Source organism: Oncorhynchus mykiss, chromosome 18 (genome assembly GCF_057628025.1).
Source record: "Oncorhynchus mykiss isolate SJ-2025 chromosome 18, ASM5762802v1, whole genome shotgun sequence".
Taxonomy (NCBI): Eukaryota; Metazoa; Chordata; class Actinopteri; order Salmoniformes; family Salmonidae; genus Oncorhynchus; species Oncorhynchus mykiss.
The window spans coordinates 67214942-67224731 of NC_143039.1; the positions used below are offsets into that span (position 1 = coordinate 67214942).

General features: G+C 42.6%; 1 long non-coding RNA gene across 1 annotated transcript in view; it reads left to right on the forward strand.

The window, feature by feature from the left end:
- The window catches only part of LOC149975626 (uncharacterized), a 25568-nt gene extending 18870 nt beyond the window's left edge, over positions 1-6698 (forward strand). The window contains exon 2 of the long non-coding RNA XR_016488600.1: positions 4924-6698. This is a non-coding gene — a long non-coding RNA (uncharacterized LOC149975626). The remainder of the gene's footprint in view (positions 1-4923) is intronic.
- Positions 6699-9790: the final 3092 nt, after the last annotated feature.

Consider the following 9790-nt stretch of genomic DNA (forward strand, 5'->3'; position numbering starts at 1 on the left):
TGCTTACTTACAGGCTTTAACCAATAGTGCAAAAAAAATGTATTAGGTGAACAATAGGTAAGTAAAGAAATAAAACAACAGTAAAAAGACAGCCATTATACAGTAACGAGGCTATAAAAGTAGCGAGGCTACATACAGACACCGGTTAGTCAGGCTGGTTGAGGTAGTATGTACATGTAGATATGGTTAAAGTGACTATGCATATATGATGAACAGAGAGTAGCAGTAGTGTAAAAGAGGGGTAGTCAGGTGGTGGGTGGTGGGACACAATGCAAATAGCCCGGTTTGTCAATGTGCGGTAGCACTGGTTGGTCGGCCCAATTGAGGTACTATGTACATGAATGTATAGTTAAAGAGACTATGCATATAAGTAAGATCCTACATTTGTAGCGTTGAAAATTACGCCAATTGTTGTCTCCCTTTTATTAGTAAACACATGATATAGCCAGCTGGCAGAGATGGAAGAACTACAAGGAATACTGATAATTGTTCATTTGTGAGATAATGTCTAGATGCTTTTTATATTGGAGATCAAGTGTATAAATTGCCTGGCTGGGCTGATGAGACAGTGGATTGCGAAGTTAGTTGGAACAGAGTACATATTAATTTTAGCCGGTGGTTTAGTCGGTGGTAACTTGTGGAATAGACACCGGCTGGAATGCCGTTTTAACCAATCAGCATTTAGGATTAGACCCACCTGTTGTATTAGACCCACCTGTTGTATTAGACCCACCTGTTGTATTAGACCCACCCGTTGTATAACGTAGAATGTACATTACATTCAGAAGGTCTCAGTATGGAGTAGGTTTGTGTCTGAAATACCATGAAAGGGTTAAGCCAAGCCAAGGCAGTGGGAGAGGAGTCGAACGCTGAAATCTATTCCGTATTACTGCACACATGAGGAACAGATTTAAGTGAGTCCAGTTGTCTGGAGCGTCTCTCTCTCTCTGTGGTTCAGTCCAAATGGCACACTAATCCCTACGTAGTACACTACTTTTGACCTGGGCTCATAGGGCTCCCATAGGGCTCTTGTCAAAAGTAGTGCACTACATAGGATGCCATTTGGGACACGGCCTCTCTCACTGGCAACGAGGGCAAGTCCAGAGCAGCGCAGTTTATCATTACACATCTGGGAAATGCACTGAGTAACCAGCTTTTAAGAAAAAGACTTGAGAGCTGAAAAGAGAAGCCCAATAGGAGAGTAATGTAAAATGGTCTGTTATAAACTAGTGACTCATACTGTATTGAACTCCTTAAACATGCTAAATTACATTCATTTGTAGCCCCATATTATGTGGAGGTAGTGAGAGCTGGTGAGGTTGTTAAGGGGTTAAGGATGAGCCATATGGGCCTGTGCTCATTGGTTGTGTCACGGCATCTATGCTGTCTTTTATAAAAGGTGGGAGGGCGTTTACCATCAGGCTCCGCCTTCCTTGTCTAGGCAAAAGCTATCCGGTATCCTTGGGACATCCCTACCCCATTGAAGTAGACATTTTAAATGGTTACGGTAAGGGTTAAGGTTATGGTTAGGTAAGGTAAGGGTTCTGGTTATGGCTAAGGTCTGGGTAAGAGTAAGGGTTAAGGTTGGGGCTAGGGTTTAGGGTAGGGACGTCCCAAGATCCCCGGATAGCACGAGCCACACAACAAGTATGACAGGGAAAAATGGCATCGTCATTAATATTAATGTTGATGGGAATCTGACACCCTGTTCATTGCCTTCTCCTGTTCCCTTCTCTTTGTTAACTCCTCCCCCTTTAAGTGGTTGCCCTGGTTTCTCTGCTCTCTAGAATAGATCTACATGGAGGTCTTCTTTCCCTCGCTTTTTTCCAATATGGAAAATTAATGTTGCCTGGCTGTCTCAGCTTCACATGCCACAATAATATCCTTTCCATGACTTCAACTTCTTTGACTCAACCGCAGTCCTGCTGACCATCTACTTCAGACAATGTTGGAATACTGTGAAAAACGGACCTGATAGAAAAAGATAGTCCCCTTTCAGAACTCGCGTCAAAGCCTTATATTTTCGTACCCCGCCAACATCCACAAGTACACACACACACACACACACACACACACACACACACACACACACACACACACACACACACACACACACACACACACACACACACACACACACATCTGCTCCCCACCCCCACAGTGGGTCTCTTCTACGCACCCAGATGTAAACAGCAGGAGAGGGTGGGTCACTATCAAGAGTTATGGAGGGGAGGTCAGAGAGGAGAAAAACAACAGCAAGAAACCTCTGCATGAGTGAGCTCATGTCCCGCCCCCATTCCTGACTTCAACTTCCTGTGCACAACTGAGGGGTTTATGGAGACCGTGGAGACCCCAAAAGAAACCTTCCTCATCTTGCACTTTCTTGTTCCCTCCCTCTCTCTCTCTCTCCCTCTACCCCCCTCTCTCTCCCTCTATCGCCCCTCTCTCTCGCTCTCTCCCTCTATCCCTCCTCTCTCTTTCTCTCTTTCTCTGTTCAACCAATCTCATCCAGAGTAAATTCCCCTTTTTTTAAATTGTAATCTATTGTTCCACAGTTTCAAACTGTTCTCAAACTTGAAACACAAGCACTGCATTATTGCATTGATGGACTTAGAGAAGGACCTTCTATTGTCTATTGCAAAGTGATCTCATTGGAATGGGCTGGGGAACTTCACCCTTAACACTTCTGTTGTGCCAAAGGACACATTATGGAAAACTCAAATGTAATTTGTGGCTTAGACTGGACTGGAAAGATCAGAGTTGAGAGAATTCTACTTATTTTCCACCAGCTCTTTCTGAAAGTGCTGAGAGTAACATCCAACAACTTCACACATTCACCAATGTATCTAAATAAATGTCACGTTCTGACCTTTATTTCCTTTGTTTTGTCTTTATTTAGTATGGTCAGGGCATGAGTTGGGGTGGGCAGTCTATGTGTGTTTTTCTATGTTGGGGTTTTGAGTTCAGCCTAGTATGGTTCTCAATCAGAGGCAGGTGTCGTTAGTTGTCTCTGATTGAGAATCATACTTAGGTAGCCTGGGTTTCACTTTTGAGTTGTGGGTGTTTGTTTTCCGTGTGTGTGTTTGTTGCCACACGGTACTGTTTCGGTTTTCGTTCATGTTCACGTTTATTGTTTTGTATTTTATAGAGTTCTGTTTATATCTTAAAATAAACGTTATGGACACTTACCACGCTGCGCATTGGTCCTCCGATCCTTCTCGCTACTCCTCCTCAGAATAGGAGGAAGAATGCCGTTACAATAAAGGAATTAAGACTGGACATATGGATTATTTTGAACACAACTTATCTATAGGTATAGCTACCCTATAAGTATACTTAGAGTAGAGAATTACAGGTTTCTTGCTGCAGTCTGTGAGTGTACACCTCCCTGAGGATTTACCCTGCTGCTTTAGGGCTGCTAAACTTCCCAGGGAGTAAATGACTCCTCCAGACCTCTCTCTCTCTCTCCCTCTGCATTAATTGTTTTACAGATGGAAGGGGGGGGGGGGGCAGACAGATATAGGAACAGGAACAGTAAACACCCCTGATAGTACCACTGACTCTCCTTTTTCAAAAAAAGGTTCCTACTGTTCTTACTGTAAGACTCAAGTTGTACAACAGAAGTGCCGTGCATTTTGTCTCAACTGGTGATACAACAGGGTGTTTTTCTGGACAAAAATAATTTGGGGACACCGCACAACGTTTGTGTGAACATGTTTGTGCACTCTAACACTTGATTGTATCACAAAAATATCTGTTTTATCTGTTTTGTCAAATGCGTTGTGGATCAGTTGTACAATGTAAGTGTATGCGGGTCAAACTGAATTGAGAAAAAATGGTTTACTGTGCAACCATTTCCTTTGAGGAATATTTGTATGATGAATATGAATATTCCTCAAAGGAAATGGTTGCACAGTAAACCATTTTTTCTCAATTCAGTTTGACCCGCATACACTTACATTGTACAACTGATCCACAACGCATTTGACAAAACAGATAAAACAGATATTTTTGTGATACAATCAAGTGTTAGAGTGCACAAACATGTTCACACAAACGTTGTGCGGTGTCCCCAAATGATTTTTGTCCAGAAAAACACCCTGTTGTATCGCCTGTTTATTCTGAATGATTTTCCGATCAATTGAAAATCCTACGCCGTGTGGGTGTAGGAAGGCCAGCATTGGAAAAATATATTTTTAAACAAAACTTCAGCAAAGATATTACTGATTGAATGACGATCACATTTGTATTATTAGTACAATGACATATGGAGTGTAGTTGGGTTAAGCTATCCATCTAACTGTAATGTATCTGCCCTCTGTTTCAGGGTCATGGGCTAAAACTTGAAGCGCAAATGTCTTCCACCTGTTTACAATCAAACCTCCACCTGCCACATAAAACCTGCGAGTACAATTGCTGAGGGCACTCTGGTTTTAAATATCTTTGAGCTTGTGGTAAAATGATCACGTTAAGGCTAGACAGATCCATTGCTATAACTGCACAGGTGGAATTCTTATTGTTTATTCAATAGAGCACTGCAGGAGTGAGGTTGGTGCACTTCCTGACATGGGCAGCGTTGTTGTTAGCCACCTTATGCTACGGTTGTAACATTGCTACTGCTGTTAGTATGTTGTTGCTACTGTTGTTAGTGACTTGTTGTTAGCTTGTTTAAGCTACTGTATCTGTTTGATATTTAGGTGAGAAAAGGCTAGTTCAGATACGTTGGTGTCGGAAACCAGATAATGTTAACCAAACGGCTGGTACATTGCTAAACCTCCTATCTAAACCTAGTATGGAGAAATATATTTTTTACTCAAATATAATTTTTTGAGTGGGATGTATCACTTTGTCCTCCTCAATCATAAGCTTCCACACACTGCAAAGTCACTGAATAATTTGTAATTGTGACCCCATTTCTTTCAGAATGCACAATGATCTTCGGCTCCATGGAAGAATGCGCTGGTCATCTCCCAAAGACAAGCTCTGCAGAGTGTGGGTGAATCTGCATCTGTTTCAATAGGAGGATGATGTTCAGTTCCAATCTGTCTGTCTCAGTTTGTTTCTATGACTCGAGGTTCGTCAGAACATTTTTGTTTCACAGTCAGGAATGTGATTATTTATCCTTCACATCTCTGTTCTCTGTCTCACACTGAGGAGGAGTAGAGATATTTAAACAAACTCCAGTAGACTTAGAGAGAATACCATCTAGGGTTTAGAAACACTGTCAACAAGCATTTTGAAAGTCAAATTTAATGCACAGTTTATTTTGTATTAGGAGGCATATAAACTCAGCAAAAAAAGAAACATCCCTTTTTCAGGACCCTGTCTTTCAAAGATAATTAGCAAAAATCCAAATAACTTCACAGATCTTCATTGCAAAGGGTTTAAACACTGTTTCCCGTGCTTGTTCAATGAACCATAAACAATTAATGAACATGCACCTGTGGAACGGTCGTTAAGACACTAACAGGTTACAAACGGTAGGCAATTAAGGTCACAGTTATGAAAACGTAGGACACCTTTCTACGGACTCTGAAAAACACCAAAAGAAAGATGCCCAGGGTCCCTGCTCATCTGCGTGAACGTGTCTTAGGCATGCTGCAAGGAGGCATGAGGACTGCAGATGTGGCCAGGGCAATAAATTGCAATGTCCGTACTGTGAGATGCCTAAGACAGCGCTACAGGGAGACAGGACGGACAGCTGATTGTCCTCGCAGTGGCAGACCTCGTGTAACAACACCTGCACAGGATCGGTTCATTTGAACATCACACACCTACGGAACAGGTAACGCACAACCCCTCCATCAGTGCTCAGACTGTCCGCAATAGGCTGAGAGAGGCTGGACTGAGGGCTTGTAGGCCTGTTGTAAAGGCAGGTCCTCACCAGACATCACCGGCAACAACGTTGCCTATGGACGCAAACCCACCGTCGCTGGACCAGACAGGACTGGCAAAAAGTGCTCTTCACTGACAAGTCGCGGTTTTGTCTCACCAGGGGTGATGGTCAGATTCGTGTTTATCGTCGAAGGAATGAGCATTATACTGAGGCCTGTACTCTGAAGCGGGATTGATTTGGAGGTGGAGGGTCCGTCATGATCTGGGGCGGTGTGTCACAGCATCATTGGTGTGTCATTGCAGGCAATCTCAACGCTGTGCGTTACAGGGAAGACATCCTCCTCCCTCATGTGGTACCCTTCCTGCAGGCTCACCCTGACATGACCCTCCAGCATGACAATGCCACCAGCCATACTGCTTGTTCTGTGTGTGATTTCCTGCAAGACAGGAATGTCAGTGTTCTGCCATGGCCAGTGAAGAGCCCGGATCTCAATCCCATTGAGCACATCTGGGACCTGTTGGATAGGAGGGTGAGGGCTAGGGCCATTCCCCTAGACATTTCCGGGAGCTTGCAGGTGCCTTGGTGGAAGAGTGGGGTAACATCTCACAGCAACAACTGGCAAATCTGGTGCAGTCCATGAGGAGGAGATGCACTGCAGTACTTAATGCAGCTGGTGGCCACACCAGATAGTGACTGTTATTTTGATTTTGACCCCCCCTTTGTTCAGGGACACATTATTCAATTTTTGGTATTCACATGTCTGTGGAACTTGTTCAGTTTATGTCTCAGTTGTTGAATCTTGTTATGTTCATACAAATATTTACACATGTTAAGTTTGCTGAAAATAAACGCAGTTGACAGTGAGAGGGCGTTTATTTTTTTGCTGAGTTCATGAGTTTAGTTGTGTGAAAGAGGCCTGACCTATAGGGATAGAAAGACAACTGTGTGGGGCACGAAAAAAATGTCAGCAATGCTTTTTCAATTTCTGTTTTTGTTTTTTACCCTAGTCCCCTGAGTTTTTAGTTTAGTTCTGTAAGAGTCTTGCCTGTGAAGTGATGTCTGTGAGTAGTTACCACCAGTCTCTGCTTTGCTGCTCTGTCATGTTTTCCAGCCTATAAGCCAGATAGAGAAGGAGGGTTTGAGTTGAGGATTGAAGCTGTGGGTGCATGTAGACTCACTGTTATCACCAGGCCTCACACTCACTCTTTATCTCTCTCTTTCTCTATTTTTCATTCTCCCCCTTTGTCTCATTCTTTCTTTCTCTCTCTATCTCTCTCTCTCTCTCATTGTTTTCCTTGGTCTCTTTCTCTCCCTGTAAATATAGCATTTCACTTTTTAAGGACACTAGTTGAACATCATAACCAGCCATCCTCCTCCCTCCATTTCCCTCTGTCTTTCTTCTTTCCTTCCCTCTCTTCTCTCCCTGCTGCTCAACATGTCTGGATCTTTGGCTTTTGGAGAGCCAGTCCAAATGTTAGAGTCTGGCTTCCAGAGAAAACAGCCCACAGAGCCAAAGCTAGCAGAGGGAGGATAAAAAAGATTGAATGAGGCACAGGCAGAGAGGTCTGTTCTCCTCTCTGCGCTGTATAGTTTGAGGTGCAGATTAAAGACTAAACTCTGTTTGTACTTCATAAGACAGTGATTTGTTTCAAAGCAGAAAGACGGGGCATGCTTGGGTACCATCCATGTATAGCAGTGAAGGTTGTTGAGGGGAGGGCAGCTCATAATAATGGCTGAAACAGAGCAAATGGAACGGCATCAAACACATGGAAACTATGTGTTTGAGACAACTCCAGTATTCCGCTCCAGCCATTACCACGAGCCAGTCCTCCCCAATTAAGGGGCCACCAACCTCCTGTGACGTATAGCATGTTTGGGAGGAAAATAAAATAAGGAGAGCTGCTGCTTTTTCTTCAAAATAACATGGGAATGGAGTGGGCCAATCAGATGTGGTGACCTGTAGTCCCTCCCCCTTAGCTCTCTGAGTCTGTCTTGGGATTGAGAGGAAACAAATGGTAAACTAATTACAGCGTTCCCAAAGAAAAAGTGCAGCAGCTTTCAGTCTCTTTTACCATTTAAAACTCACTGTTTGTGACCGGTTGCAAAAATGGAACCGCAAGACAGTTGGCCTTGCTTGGAGCGGTAGTTAAGATGAATACATTTTGAAAAGGGAAAGCTGTGAAAAAAAATATATATATATGTTCACAGCTAGATGCTTAGCCGTGGTAGGTATTAACATTTGGTCTCACAAAACAATGCACATGATCATATCTATAAAATCAGATGTGGAACAAGATATTGTTTTAGGGTTAGGGTTATGGTTTGGGTTAAGGGTTAGGGTTAGGTTGCAGATGTAAAGTACCAGTCAAAAGTTTGGACACACCTACTTATTCAAGGGGTTTTCTATATTTTCACTATATTTCTACAATGTAGAAAATATAGTGAAGACATCAAAACTATGAAATAACACATATGGAATCATGTAGTAACAAAAAAAGTGTTAAACAAATCCAAATATATTTTATATTTGAGATTCTTCAAAGTAGCCACCCTTTGCCTTGATGACAGCTTTGCACACTCTTGGCATTCTCTCAACCAGCTTCATTAGGTAGTCACCTGGAATGCAATTCAATTAACAGGTGTGCCTTGTTAAAAGTTAAATTGGGGATTTTCTTTCCTTCTTAATGTGTTTGAGCCAGTCTGTTGTGTAGTGACAAGGTAGGGGTGGAATACAGAAGATAGCCCTATTTGGCAAAAGACCAAGTCCATATTATGGTAAGAACAGCTCAAGTAAGCAAAGAGAAATGACAGTCAATCATTACTTTAAAACATGAAGGTCAGTCAATCAGGAAAAATGACAAGAACTTTTAAAGTTTCTTTAAGTACAGTCGCAAAAACCATCAAGCGTTATGATGAAACTGGCTCTCATGAGGACCGCCACAGGAAAGGAAGACCCTGAGTTACCTCTGCTGCAGAGGATAAGTTCATTAGAGTTACCGGCTTCAGAAATTGCAGCCCAAATAAATGCGTTCAAGTTCAAGTAACAGACACATCTCAACATCAACTGTTCAGAGGAGACTGCATGAATCAGGCCGTCATGGTCGAATTGCTGCAAAGAAACCACGACTAAAGGACATCGATACGAAGATGAGACTTGCTTGGGCCAAGAAATTAGAGCAATGGACATTAGACTGGTGGAAATCTGTCCTTTGGTCTGATGAGTCCAAATCTGAGACTTTTGGTTTCAACCGCCATGTCGTTGTGAGACACAGAGTACAGTTGAAGTCGGACGTTTACATACACCTTAACCAAATACATTTAAACTCAGTTTTTCACAATTTCTGACATTTAATCCTAGTAACAATTCCCTGTTTTAGGTCAGTTAGGATCACCACTTTATTTTAAGAATGTGAAATGTCAGAATAATAGTAGAGAGAATTATTTATTACCGCTTTTATTTATTTCATCACATTCCCAGTGGGTCAGAAGTTTACATACACTCAATTAGTATTTGGTAGCATTGCCTTTAAATTGTTTAAAGTGGGTCACACGTTTCGGGTAGCCTTCCACAAGCTTCCCACAATAAGTTGGGTGAATTTTGGCACATTCCTCCTGACAGAGCTGGTGTAACTGAGTCAGGTTTGTAGGCCTCCTTGCTCGCACACGCTTTTTCAGTTCTGCCCACACATTTTCTATAGGATTGAGGTCAGGGCTTTGTGATGGCCACTCCAATACCTTGACTTTGTTGTCCTTAAGCCATTTTGCCCCAACATTGGAAATATGCTTGGGGTCATTGTCCATTTGGAAGACCCATTTATGACCAAGCTTTAACTTCCTGACTGATGTCTTGAGATGTTGCTTCAATATATTCACATATTTTTCGTCCCTCGTGATGCCATCTATTTTGTGAAGTGCACTAGTCCCTCCTGCAGCAAAGCACCCCCACAACATGAT